The sequence below is a fragment of the Arvicanthis niloticus genome, chromosome 22, assembly GCF_011762505.2.
Source record: "Arvicanthis niloticus isolate mArvNil1 chromosome 22, mArvNil1.pat.X, whole genome shotgun sequence".
Classification (NCBI taxonomy): Eukaryota; Metazoa; Chordata; class Mammalia; order Rodentia; family Muridae; genus Arvicanthis; species Arvicanthis niloticus.
Window position 1 is genome coordinate 43,125,200 of NC_133429.1, and position 14,328 is coordinate 43,139,527.

Genomic DNA, 14,328 nt, shown 5'->3' on the forward strand with positions numbered 1-14,328 from the left:
TTCAGGTCGTCAGGCTTGGCAGCCAGCTCCTTTACCACTGAGCTACCTTGCTAGCTAGCCCACAGAGGTCTTCTCGACATTAAATGACGGACTTGGAGCTGGGGGCTGGCTCAGTGGGTAAAGTGCTTTCTGCCCAAACTTGAGGAGCTGGGTTTCGATTCTCAGAATCCACACAGAAGTCAAACACATGAGTGCACATGCACGAACCCAGCAGAATCGGGGACAGGCAAACTCCCAGATGTTGTCACCCAACCGGTCTAGCTTAATCGGTAAGCTCTAAATTCAGTGACAGAGCCTGTCTTAACAATATGGTGCACAATGATAGCAGACTGTAGGTAGCACGACCTCCACACATTCAGACGTACCTCTGTCACGTGGACACATGCATCCTCCTAACGCAAGCACACAGGTGAACCTGGGTAAGCCATAGAATCAGGCATAGTCAGCCTGAGATGCTCAGACAGGCTGTTGGCCGAAATCACCACAACAAACTATGAATGGAGCCTGACACTGAGTCTTAAACTTGCTTAAAACATTAGGAGACATTTTTAGCCTTTTGTTTATTTTGTAACTCGACTGCGTAGCAGCTGTTTGAGTGCGAGCCTTAGAGACGACAATGTCATGTCGTGCTGCGATACTAAAACGTTGGAGACAGCAGTGAGAATGCTTTAGGGTAGGAACTTTAGACAAGGTGGTGGCTGTTCTTACCTTATCGAGAATCAGGGCAAGGCTGTTGCTGTGAAGGAAGGGTGCTCTGGGGAGGAGGGCATTTTAAGAGGGCAAAGGTATCAAATCAGAGAGAAGGAAGGAGGAAGACACCAGTGGGGACTGTGGAGAAGGAAATCAAGATCATTGAGTTTCAAGAAAACAGTCAGGGGCTGGAGAGACGGCTCTGCAGGTAAGCGTGCACACTGCTCTTGCACAGGACCTGAGTACTGTTCCCTGCACTTCCGTGGTGGCTCACAACCTATTGTCACTCCAACTCCGGGAGATTTAATATCAAATATACACACACTCACATACAGGTACAGACTTACATATGCTCAGAAATAAAAATTTGGAGGCTGGGGAGATGGAGTAACCGCTAAGAGCCCTGAATGCTCTTGTAAAAGACACGGGCTCAGTTCCCAGCACCCGCATGGCGGCTCACAACTACCTGGAACCTCAGCTGCAGGGGATCTGACGCCTTCTCTGCCTCCACAGGCACCAAGCACATACCTGGTGCCCATTTATCCACACAAGTCCTCATGCAGACATATGAAATAAAAATAACACTTTAAAAAAAAAAAACAGAATAGGGCTGGAGAGATGGCTCAGACGTTGAATGCACTGACTGCTCTTCCAGAGGTCCTGAGTTCAATTCCCAGCAACCACATGATGGCTCACAACCATTTGTAATGGGATCTTGGCGCCCCCTTCTGGAGTGCAGGCATATAATATATGTAGGCAGAATACTGTACATAATAAATAAGTAAATATATATTTTTAAAAACAGAATAAATCTCTCTCTTCTCTCTTTTTTTCTAAAGGAAAGAAAATAGTTGGGTTGGCAAGGCAAAGTGTCACATCAGTGAAGATGAGCAAGGGGCCAGGTGCTGGGAGTCCAAGGCAGAGAGACTTGCCTTAAAAGGGCGTGAGGAAAGAGAGCAAAGGGAGGGGTTTAAATCAGGAGTCTCAAGGAGTCTCAGGGGAGATTAAGACTCATTAGTGAAATTTAGACATTGCATTGGCAGGAAAAAGGCAAAGGTTGTTTACCTGTTACCCCGAACCCCACGGACTAAGGTGAAAACCTGATAGAACTGGACAGGTCAAATCAAATCAAACCTATTTGATAGAATTCTGTATTTGGAGTCAGAATAGAACAGGATATGTGGTAAATTTAATTTCTTATCTCATGTTCTTCCCCCTCTAAAGCTACGTGCCTTTAAAAAAAGTTTCAGGCAGTCTGCTCTTAAGTGAGGACTAAATTAAATGACCATTTTGCCATTGACGTACACCTTCGTGGTAGTAACGTCAACACACAGGCTGAGCCAGCGAGCTGTGTGAGAGTCCACGTTTTTTCTAGGAGGGGACTCTAATAATAAGAAGAAGCATTTTCTTCCTCATATTAATTAATGAATTAATTAATTTCATTAATTAATGACAGATTGATTTAGATCTCTGTGATGTTGTGCCTACAGCAGACAGATCTTCCCCTACTAATATAACACTGGCAAGAAACAAACACAATCCCAAGCAAGGTGCAACTCGCTCTCCTTGTGCATGTGGTTTTGATAGAGAAAAAAGGCACCACGGGCTCATCTATAAATTTCATCCTTACTGACTGTTTTGTGTTTTTGCAACAGTGCCTCAGACTTGCTTATTATACCTTGGAGGATAGCCTTGAACATCCAATCCTCCCAACTCCACCTCCTGAGTGCTGGGTCTACAGGCATGCACCGCAACGCTCATTATATTTTTCTGGGAATTGAACCCAGGACTTTGTGCATGCTAGGCAAACACTTTACCAATGAAGCTACATCCGCAGATTCCTAAAAGGTTGTTTTTTGTAACATATATAAGCACTGCTGAATGGGTATACATGTTACAATGAAAGGCATGCTACAATATAACTGACGGCACTTTTGCATCCTTACTGATACATAAAATGATGGGGCTTAGCAAGAAGCTGCTAAGCTGGGGACAAGCTCAGCAGGTAGAGTACTGCCTTGCATATATGAAAGCCTGGACTTGACCCCAGCACCACATACACGAGGCACAGATGATGCTTGCCTAGAATCCCACCTGGCACTTGGGAGACTGAGAGAAGAGGATCAGAGAGAGGTTCAAGGTCATCCTCAGCCATGAGTTCGAGGCCAACCTGAGATATCTGACATACCCTGTCTTGGGAAGAAAAAAAATGATCCTGGCTGTGGTAGTTGACACCTTGAATCCCAGCACTTAGGAGACTGAGGCAGGTGGGTCTCTGAGAATTTGAGACCAGCTTTGTCTACATAGTGAGACCTTGTCTCAAAAGAACAACAAGAAAACAGGGGTGCCTTAGATTCAACGAGACAGTCCTGCTGTGTCTTCTGCCTGGCAAGCTGTTCCAGACAAGTGACTACTTCCTGTTGCCAGAGACTCCATCATTGTTGGGGTGCTCATATGGCAAACCACAGCCGGTGACATTTGTCATAGTTTAGTGTAAAGTCTGGCAGCTTGCTGTGCACATCGAGAAAAAGCAGGTCGTGGATCAAAGCCATAGGTTTCCTTTCTGAGACCATTCCAACCCTTTTTACCTTAACAATCTCTCTCTCTGTGTCTCTCTGTGTCTCTCTGTCTCTCTGTCTCTCTCTCTCTCTCTCCACACATACACACCTACCAGCCACCTCTCCCCACACCTACCAGCCACCCCTCCCCCATTTCTGACAGGAATGTTTCCCATCTCTGACGCAGAAGCCTTTACTAGTCTTGGGATGGGCCATCTAACAACCTTTCTTTTCCTCGGTATTTCATTTCTGTTAAAACATCAGCGAATAATCAAGACTTCCTCATTTCCTGAAATCCCACGGATCCCTCTCCTGGGTGTGTGTGTGTGGGGGGGGAGCACTCTTCAGAGATGCTGTGACACCTGAATACATTCCCCCACCATTCCTCAATCAGTGCCACTACCCAAATGTCTCCTCGCTCGCTGAGAAAGACCCGGAGCCACAGACTGAATGAGCCTGAAAGTTCCTGCATCCTTTTAGGAAGAATCTGAACAGGACACATGTCCTTGATATTTATAACTGGTCAAAATAACGCTGGAGTCCGTGGTCCATCTGTCACTGAGAATCAGACCTTCCGAGCTGTCCCGTAAACTGTGGCTGCCATCCTTTCTTTGTTCGACCCATGCCACATTCGAAAGAAAGCACATTTGCCTACCAGAAACAGAACTTCCTAGGGAAGTGCTTACAAATGTACTCAGATGATGAGAAACACAAACTGCAGGCCTGACTGAAGTGCTCATCCCTGGCCCCCAGGACCAGCTGGGTCCTGCAACATCAAAAGCATAAACAATTGAATCAACGTGGGGTCCCTGATCCCTCCCAGCAGCCCTCGGGCCCTCAGACATCTGAACCGAGGGGAAGGCTTACCCGGTCTGTGGGTTTTCTTCACCTGAAAGTTGATTTTATCCGAGAGCTTATAAATCGCAGTCCCCATCTCTGAGCTGAGCCCAGCCCCGCTGTGTAGCACGGAGAGACAGCTGAGGATGACAGGCTGAGTGGGCCAGCCCTACTCAGAGCCTACCAGGCAGGGGCCCGGCCTCACTCCAGTCAGGGCTCCGTGTATTTTTCTGACAGGCTATCAGCACACTCAGACAGCTCATCTCAGGACCCTTCCTACTTTCGCACGTCCGGCCCATAAACCACATTGGAAAAGGGCGAGAGACTGTAGGGTTGATTAGAGGTACCTATTACATACGATTAGTTAAGAGAGCCCCGGACTCAGACACGTAGAGCTGGCTAATGTTTGGCAACTTTATAAAACCTCTCTGTTTCTCTATTTCTTCTATAAGTTGAGGGACATGATAATTCCCGTCTGATTCAGGTTATTTTTATCTTCATGGTGCCCCAGATTGAACCCACTGAGCCTTGTACGTGCTAGAGGCTAGGCAAGCCCTACACCTGAGCTCCATCTGCTGTCCTGGAGGCCAGAATGGATGGTTGGATGGATCTCTTGGAGCTGGAGTTGTGGAGGCACTTGTGAGCTGCCTGGTGTGGGTGCTGAGATCCGAAACTACAGTCCGCTGGAATACTCTTAAGTGCTGCACCATCTCCTGACTGCGTTTTAATCGATGTGGAAAATGCATAGGTAGCTTATCATGGGAAGAGCCTGGCAAGGGTGAACCACTGATTTTAACGGTGTCTAAAGAAACCTTACCTGCTCCTAGGAAATCAGCACTAATGAACAGGCAGCTGACTGCCTAGGGTACTAGTTTTTAGATACTTCTAGATACTTAAGTATACTAGAAACTCCCCACATCACGTGATTAATTAGATGCAGGTTCTCCGGATTGGGGGAGGGGAACAATGCAGTAATAGTCAACAATGAGCCAGGAAGAAAGGCTACTCAAAGGAGCTCCAGCCAGGCTGCCAAGCGTGCAGGGTTTTATTCCCAGACGCACCAGAGGAGGGCGCCGCTGAGCGCGTCCTGGCTCAGCATCCCGGATCCTCAGCCTCCGTAGGTGAGAAATCCCACCCGGACTGCGCTTTTCTACCCCTGAGCTCCGCCTTCTGCTGGCCACCAGGTTTATTATCCCATGGTCACTCCCGGAGGACATTTCTTTGGTGTTCTGAAGCGAGGAAAGCAGATTTTTACCAAAGTCGGATCTGCAGAGTGACGCTGTGAGGATTTGGTCAAATCCCCCAACCGCACAAAAATAGCAGTTCTTTTTCTCTCAGCTGGCTCTGTCACTCAGCGGCAGCGTGATCTCCCCGGTCTCGGTTGTCACCTCTATGAGATGAGCGATGTTTCCACGGGACCTCTGAGAGCCCTTAACACATCTCTCCTGGGGGTTGGGGGGAGCAGGCGTGCCATCAAGTCCACAGAAACCAGCAGCTGACCCTAGTCTATCTTTCTTATTTTTTTTGGTGTGGTTCCGGGAACTGAACGTAGGGTCTTACATATGCTAGGCAATGTATCTACCACTGAGCTGTTTTCAGACAACAATTTCTTTCTAAACAAAACTAGAAAATTAAGGAGTGGCATTCAAAATTCCAAACTTTTGTTTCTGTTTTTTTTTTTTTTCAGAAAAAAAAAAGTGGTTAAAAACAACATTCTAGAAAAAAATAGTAATTGACAACAGCACCACAGTGTAAATGTGATTGATGTCACCGTGTCATGTATTTTAAATGGTTAAAATGTGTAATTCCATCCTTTAGAATGGAGGATTTCCTCTGAGGTCAGCCTGGGCTACACAGACACACTCTCTCTGTTGCTCAAAAGGAGGGCAGATTTTATGTTATATACACGTTAACACAATAAAAACATAAAGAGTAGTCTTCAAACCCAGTGTGTCGTCACCAGCCTGTAACTAGCACCAGGGAGGCTGAGGAGGAAGGATCATGAGTTGAAGACTATCTTCAGCTTGCAAAGTGGAATTCAGAACCAGCCTGGGCTACATGAGACACCATAACGACAAATCCAAACCAATCAACCAAAACCCCTCCAAGCAACAACACATCCTTGAGGAGATCTCAGAGTACAGAAAAAGGCCCACACACGTTGGTCAGCTGACTTCCATCACAGAAAGGCAGGTCAGCAGAGAAGGGCTGGTCCTTTTCACAGTTGGTACTGGGAAAGCATTTCTTTTTGTCTTTTTAAAAAATTATTATTATTTTATAAGCTCTACAGTATTTTTTTATTTAGCTTCAAGCTTGAACATCAGTACTGATACTGCACTACCATCCATTATTCTCTGCGACAATAGAAATAAGCATATGTGAATGACTGACAAAGTAGAAAAACAGCAAGAATATTCAGTGCAGTTATGCTTGAGATGTCTTGTTTTCCGTCTGTCTGTCTGTTTTCGTTTGTACCTGCACAAGTCCACAAGGCCTGGGGAGGGCACTGGGTATCTTGCTCTTTTTTTTCCCCATTAACTTATTTATTCATTTTATATCCCAATCACAGCCCCCTCCTCCCAGTCTCCCCCTCACATGGTCCCTCCCCCTCTCTCCCTCCCCTTCTCCTCTGAGAGAGGGGAAGTCCCCTCTGGGAGCCAACCTCCCTGGAACCTCAAGTCACTTTAGGACTTCATACATCCTCTCCCATTGAGGCCAGACAAGACAGACAGTCCTGTTCGGGTGACAGGACCCACAGGCAGGCAACAGAGTCAGGGTAAGTCCCTGCTCCAGTTGTTGGGGACTCTCCTGAAGACCAAGCTGCACATCTGCTACGTATGTAGGGTCCTTGGTCCAGCTGGTGCATGCTCTGGAAGTCCCCCAGAGTCCAGGTTAGCTGACTTTGCTGGTCTTCCTGTGGAGTTCCTATCCCCTCCAGTTCCTATCTCAACCCTTTCCCCCCCCCCCCCAACCCTTCCCCAAGACTCCCCAATCTCAGTCTAATGTTTGTCTGTGGGTCTCTGCATCTATTTCAGTCAGCTGCTGCATGGAGCCTCTCAGAGGACAGTTATGCTAGGCTCCTGTCTGCAAGCATAAGGGACTATCACGACGGTTAGCATTTCTGATATCTTTCACACATTATTTAACCAACTTTCTATCTTGACACCACAAATAAGTGATAATTAAAAATGGATCCTGGGGGAGAAAATCTTAAACTGGGTGGTGGTGGCACTTGATGGGGGAAAAAAAAATCTTATACTCGGGTGGTGGCGCACACCTTTAATCCCAGCACTCGGGAGGCAGGGGCAGGTGGATCTCTGTGAGTTCAAAGCCAGCCTGGTCTACAGAATGAGTTTCAGGACACTCAAAGCTATGCAGAGAAATCATGTCTCAATAAAACTTAACAAAATGAAACAAAACGAAACGAAGCAGAGTTTCCATGTCTAAGTGTAAAATGTCCCGTGGTGAGGGAGTTAGAAGCAAACATGGGGACATATTGAGGGCACCTTCAATGATTATTCTTGGTTGTCAACTTGACTACATCTGGAATTAACTAAAACCCAAGCGGCTTGCATCACTGGCGAGGGATTCTTTTCTTAATTAAATCATAAGAAGTGGGAAGACCCACTTCTAACCCAGATCTTTTGAGGTGGGAAGATCCACCTTTAATCTGGGTCATGCCTTCTGCTGGAAGCCTAGACAGAGAAGATAGAGGAACCAAGCTTTTGCTTTTGGCCTGCTTGCCCCTGCTGGCAAGTCCACCCCTTCACTGGCATTACAGCCTACTTTGGTGTGACTCAGATGTATACGGAAGACCAGCTGAGACACCCAGCCCCATGGACGGAACGACTACTGGATTCCTGGACTTTCTGTAGGTAGACCAGTTAGACTACAGGCTCTAAGCCTCTCTAATAAACCCCTTTCTCTTTATAAGTATATGGATTCATTTTATCCGTTGTGTTCCTCCAGAGACCCCAGACTAATACAAGACTTAGGCAAAGATTCATCATAAGACAGCGTTGCTTTCTTTCTTTGTTTTAAGCTCTTTATCCTTTTTGTTACATTCTCTCTCTGTGTCTCTGTCTCTTTCTCTCTCAATCTCTCTCTCTCTCTCTCTCTCTCTCTCTCTCTCTCTCTCTCTCTCTCTCTGTGTGTGTGTGTGCATACTTGAGTGAGCGCCTGGGGTTCAGAGGATAACTTGCAGGAGTCGGCTCTCTCCTTCCACCAGGCGGGCTTGAGGATCGATACAGATCATCAGGCTTGGCAGAAAACACCTTTACCTGCTGAGCCATCTCTGTGTCCTTCCTCATTTACCCCTTGCAGTGTGTGCACGTACATGAACTGGAAAGTGAATGCTAGCCACGTGCTCCACCACAGAGCTACACCACCACTCCAAAAACAAGTCTTAAAGAGTTGATGAACCGAACATGAAACTCAGGATCATTCAGCTGAGGGTGTGGCTCAGGAGAAAGAGGGCTTGCCTGGTACCCAGGAAGACCTGGGCTCAGTCCTCATCACTGCATAAACTGGGTCTGGTAGTGAATGTCTGTAATTCCAGAGGAGGAGGGTCAGAATATAGATATTCAAGGTCAACCTCAGCTATATCGAGAGTTTCAGTGATATACAAAACTCTGTTGTAAAAATGAAAACCAAAACCAAACCAAAAAAAAAAAAAACCACCCCATCTCTCCCTGGGAGCAATGGAATACACCTATAGCCTCACCTGAGGTATGAGGCTTTCTTTAGCTCAAGATCTTAAAATTAGTCTGAGCAATGCAGTGTTATGTCTACACGCACACACACTGCATGCATGCATGCATGCACATAATATACATACATATTTCATTCTTTTCGATGGGTCTGAAAGCTCAAAGATCACTGGATCTTGGCACTGGGCATGTAGCTCAGTGGTGTGCGTTCAACGTGTTCAAGCCCTGGCTTTCATCCTGACTCCTGACCTATGACCATCTTTCTGCTGTTTCTCTTCAGGAGAGATGGCTGCTGTAAGGATGTGGAGGTTCTTGTGCTCCAGATCAACACTAGGGGAACGAGGAATGTAACACACACAAAGGGAGAGACGCATGGCCTGTTTTCTGCCCGGAAGGTTGGACTTGGACATGGTTTACAGCCTGGTTACCTTTTTACTACCTGTGTGACTAGGCTACAGGAATCCTCCCCCAGACCCTTATCTTTTTTTTTTTTTTTTTTTTTTTTTTTTTTAAGATTTTACTTATTTTATGTATATGTGTTCATTGTAGCTGTTTTCAGACACACCAGAAGAGGGCATCTGATCCCACTGCAGATGGTTGTGAACCACCATGTGGTTGCTGGGAATTGAACTCAGGACCTCTGGAAGAGCAGTCAGTGCTCTTAACCGCTGAGCCATCTCTCCAGCCCCAGCCCCTTATCTTGAGCTTCTTTGTCTCAGCCAATCCGTAGCGCAGCCCTTCCCTAGACATTATCCTGTGAGCCTGCCTTCTCAGTTAACACACTGAACCCATCTTTATGGACTATGTCACTTGGACCTTACAAAGAGTTTTGATGTAGTCATGTCTTAAAACTGCGCACAATAGGGTTGAGTATATTATTACCAGGAAATTTTTTTTTCAACAAGTTGTGTTGTGTTTAAATCTGCCTAAAATAAACTACTCGGGGTCAGTTTGAACCAACACCAACTACTGAGTTGTGTAGACTCAAACTACCTTCCAGCCTCCCTCAGATCAATGTCTGCTGGGCATGGGGGTTGCAGACACCCTGCACATACACCCTGACTCCCCGCTAGCTCCCACCCCTCTCCTTCTACACTTGAGCAGCCTGTCACATCGGAAGAAGGCTCTCCGAAGTTCTAGGGCCACACCGAGCAGAGAGTGCTTACTTTCCTATCAGTTTCCACTGGATGGATTTGCACCACTTGTGTGTACATCGAGGAGTTAGAACTGGGGACTGGGGACCGCAAAGGAAACAGGCAACAGAGTGAAGAGGCAATGTGCACAGAAGAGAAAAATAATTGCAAACTGTATCTGTCATGGGGCTAATATCTAGACCAGTGGTTTTCAACCCGTGGTTCTGAGCCCTTTGAGGGACACATAGCAGATCTCCTGGATATCAGATGTTTACATTGTGATTCATAACAGTAGCAAAATGACAGTTATGAAGTAGCAATGAACACAATTTCATGCTTGGGTGGTCAGCACAGCATGAAGAACTAACTGTATTGAAGGCTCTCAGCATTAGGAAGGTTGAGAAAACACTGCCCTAGACAGAACTCAAACATTAATAATGAAGTAACAGCCTAGTTAGTAAGGGAAGAGACCTGACCGGACCCTTCTTTCACAAAAGACCTGACAGATAAAGAGAGAAAGGCACAACATCACTGATCTTCAGGCAAACAAGTATCTCACAAGAAGATAGCCCCTCCTGCTCTAATAAAACAGCTTGTATAAAGAAATAAAGATGACAAGTGTTGGTGACCCCATGGGAGAGTCTGAGCCCTTGCACAGACTTGCACAGTGTTGGTGCCGATGTAAATTAGGACAGTCATTCTGTAAACCCTATGGCGCTGTCTCAACAAAGTTAAAAATAGAAGCCCGACGGTGGTGGCACACACCTTTAATCCTAGCACTGGGAAGGGAGAGACAAGCAGATCTCTGTGAGTTCAAAGCCAGCTTAGTCTACCCAGTGAGTGAAACCCTGTCTTGTAAAACCACCACCACCAACAACAAATTAATCTTATTGACAGCCAGAATGGTGGTTACCAGGGACCCGGGGACTGTGGAGGCAGGACAATTGGGAGAGATTGGTTGGTGGGTACTAAATTGCAGATGGAGAGAAGCCGGAAGTTCTGGTGTGCTGCTGACCAGTTGGTTGACTGCGAGCAACAGTCACACTGTTACATTTCTAAACATTTACTACCCATTTCCAAAAGCCAGAAGACAGGATTTTGAATGTTTCCCTGGAAAGGAAGGGTACATGTTGCAGGAGATGGGTGTGTTAACCTGACTCAAGGCCTTCACCTTCGACAGTCTAGACTTGAATCCTAGCACTTGGGAGGCAGAGGAGGGTGAATCTCTGTGAGTCTGAGGCCAGTCTGGTCTACATGATGAGACCTTGTCTCAAAAAATTATATATCAACGTAAACAAAGAGCTGACTACAACGACAACGAGGGTCATGGGTCCATTCATGAACTCACTGCAAGCAAGGCAGGTCAGCTGAATATGTCTGACTTCTTGAAAAATTGACTTTTGGAAAGTAATTGCAGTTTGTCTTGAGGAGAAAGTGTCACAGAAACAATGAGACTAGGAAAGACATTTAAAATCTCCTGTCAAAGTGTAACACCCTTTCCATGCCTGGTTCCTTTTCAGCTGGACCTTAGAAGTTGATCCCTCACTGTGCTGTTAGGGTAAGGCAGTGGTTTTCAACCTTCCTAAAACACTGAGACCCTTTAACACAGTTCCTTGTGTCCTGGTGACCCCTAAGCATAAATTTTGTGGCTACTTCATTTTGTGTAATTTTCTGACTCTTATGAATAGTAACATAAATAACCTGTGTCTTCTGATGGTTTTAGGTGACCCCTTTGAAAGGGTCGTTTGAGCCCCCAAAGGGGTCATGACCCATAGGTTGAGAACTGCTGGTCTAAGGCTAGGCACAGTCAGATGGAAGTGCGCATGGCCGGCACCTGCTGTATGAAATGGTTCATTCTCTAGATTCCGCTTACTTTTTTTGTTTGGTTTTTACATTTCTCTCTCCAAATGTTAGTGCCGAGGAATCAGGCTCAGAAAGCTGAAGTAATGTGTCCCAGGTCAGGCTTGTGAGTGGTGAGGCCACCAGGAGTTACTCATCATCTCCCCCCACCCCCACTCCCACCCCCGTGTTGCTGTGCGAGCCAGCTCCGGGAGGGAGGGGGTGACATGAGCTGAGCATGCGCTGTCTCGCTCTTTCTGTTGCAGGCTAACAGGGAGGGCTCCTTCGCAGCTGGTTCAGGCTTATTTTGGTCCCTTGGGTCAGGCTCACAAAAGGATGTTCCCTTTCAGAACATTTCAAAGTGCCTTTTAAGAACACCACCAGAGCTGCAGGCTGATGTGGAATACCGGACTGGGCTGGTTAGGACAGAAACAAGTTCTCCTACTTAGGACTTCCTGACATCACTGTGCACCTCTGGAAACCTGAATCCGTCAATGCGTCCTGATGCTAACTGATGTTTGGGACACTCTTAATTGAACTGGAATTAAGAGCTTTTCAAATATGTTTTTATTTCTTTTACATAGATTGAAGCTTTTAATTTCTTTATCTCTTTTACATTGATTGTTGGAAGCTCTTATTTTATTTTTATTTATTTTATGTATATGAGTACTGTCTTCAGACATACCAGAAGGGGGCATCAGACCCCATTACAGATGGTTGGGAGCCACCATGTAGTTGCTGGGAATTGAACTCAGGACCTCTGGAAGAGCAGCCAGTGTTCTTAACCACTGAGCCATCTCTTCAGCCCCTTTCCTCTCCAGGTTGCTTTTGGTTATGGTGTTTAGTCACAGCACTAAAAACCCTAAGATAACCACCCAAGCCTGGTATTGGTGGCCCCCCGCACATAGACTGGACTTTCCTGTTGGATTAATTCAATTTAGAAAACCTGTCACAGTCATGTACACAGCCCAACCTGATAGAGACAATGTCCCACTGAGACCTACTCCACTGATAATTCTACACTGTGACAAGTCAATCAGCCTGAACATCACGACCACCATGCTAATCGATGAGTGTACTGGAGACAGAGTTCAAGGCTGAAAGCTTGCTACTTAAGCACTCCTCAACCAGGCTCCATCCCCAGACTTTTTATTCTGAGTCAGGTCTCACTGAGGTTGCCAAGGCTGATCCTGAAGTCACCCTGTAGCCACAGGTAGGCCCTGAGCTAGTAATCTTTCTGCCTCAGCCTCTTGAGGAGACCCCAGGCCTGGCCCCACCCTCCCTTCTGTATATAGCACAGTCTCTGTGAGATATCCAACGACCTTTATTCTCACCTCTGTGCTGCAGCAGGTGTGTGTTTCTGGTCACACTGGCAGTGATATAATGAACTCCAAAGGAGGCGCAAGGGAAACAGGCTCAGGGAAGGCTGAGGCAAATGTGTTCTTCAGCCTGTAGAAATCTTACACCTGTGCTCACCGCTGTTCCCTGTCAGCCCATTCTTCTCTTTCAAACCAAGGCTCACCAGGACTCTCCCCAGGCCAAGCAGGCAGGACTGCAAGAGGCTGACAAGAAATGGGAGAAGCTGGGTGACTGAGCTGCATTGCAGAAGGGGCTGTTAGGGAGTGAGGCTTTAGGCGGACAACCGGCTCCGTGGTTGATAGAACTTACCGAGGCTGCAGAGGTGACTCAGAGAACACTTGATGCTCTTGCAGAGAACCCGGGATCAATTCCCAGCACTCATATGGCAGTTTACAACCGCCCGAAACTCTAGTTCCGAGGGATCCTGTGCCCTCTTCTGGCCTCCGAGCAGGCAGGAAAATTACCCATGCACATAAAATTAAAAATTAAAAACAACAAAAAGATTGCTTACTGCTCTTGCAGAGGACCCCAGTTTTATTCCCAGCATCTATATCCGCTGGTTTAAAACCAGCTGTAATTTCAGCTGTTGAGGGTCTGACACTGCTTCTGACCTCCTCAGGCACCTGCACACACACAAGCACCTGCACACACACAAGCACTTGCACACACAGGGACCTGCACACACACAAGTACCTGCACATACACAAGCACCTGCACACACACAAGCACCTGTGCACACACACAGGCATCTGCACACACATAAGCACCTACACACACACAAGCACCTGTGCACACACACAGGCACCTGCACACACAGGCATCTGCACACACACAAGCACCTGCACACACACAAGCACCTGTACACACACAAACACCTGCACACACAGGCACCTGTACACACAGGCATCTGCACACACACACAAGCACCTGCACACACAGGCATCTGCACACACAGGCATCTACACACACACAAGCACCTGCACACACAGGCACCTGTACACACAGGCGCCTTTACCAACAACCAGGCACAGAGGATGAGGTTGGACCACGTGCAGCCCACGTTCCCTATCATTTCCAATTATTCTTGTGCTCACACCCTTCCTTCCTTCGAGACGTGCCTGGATTCCTAGGGGCTTATGAGTTTGTGGTGCCTGCCGTAAGCATCGTGTAGAACCTAGCAGGCTGTGGCAGAGATTGTGATGG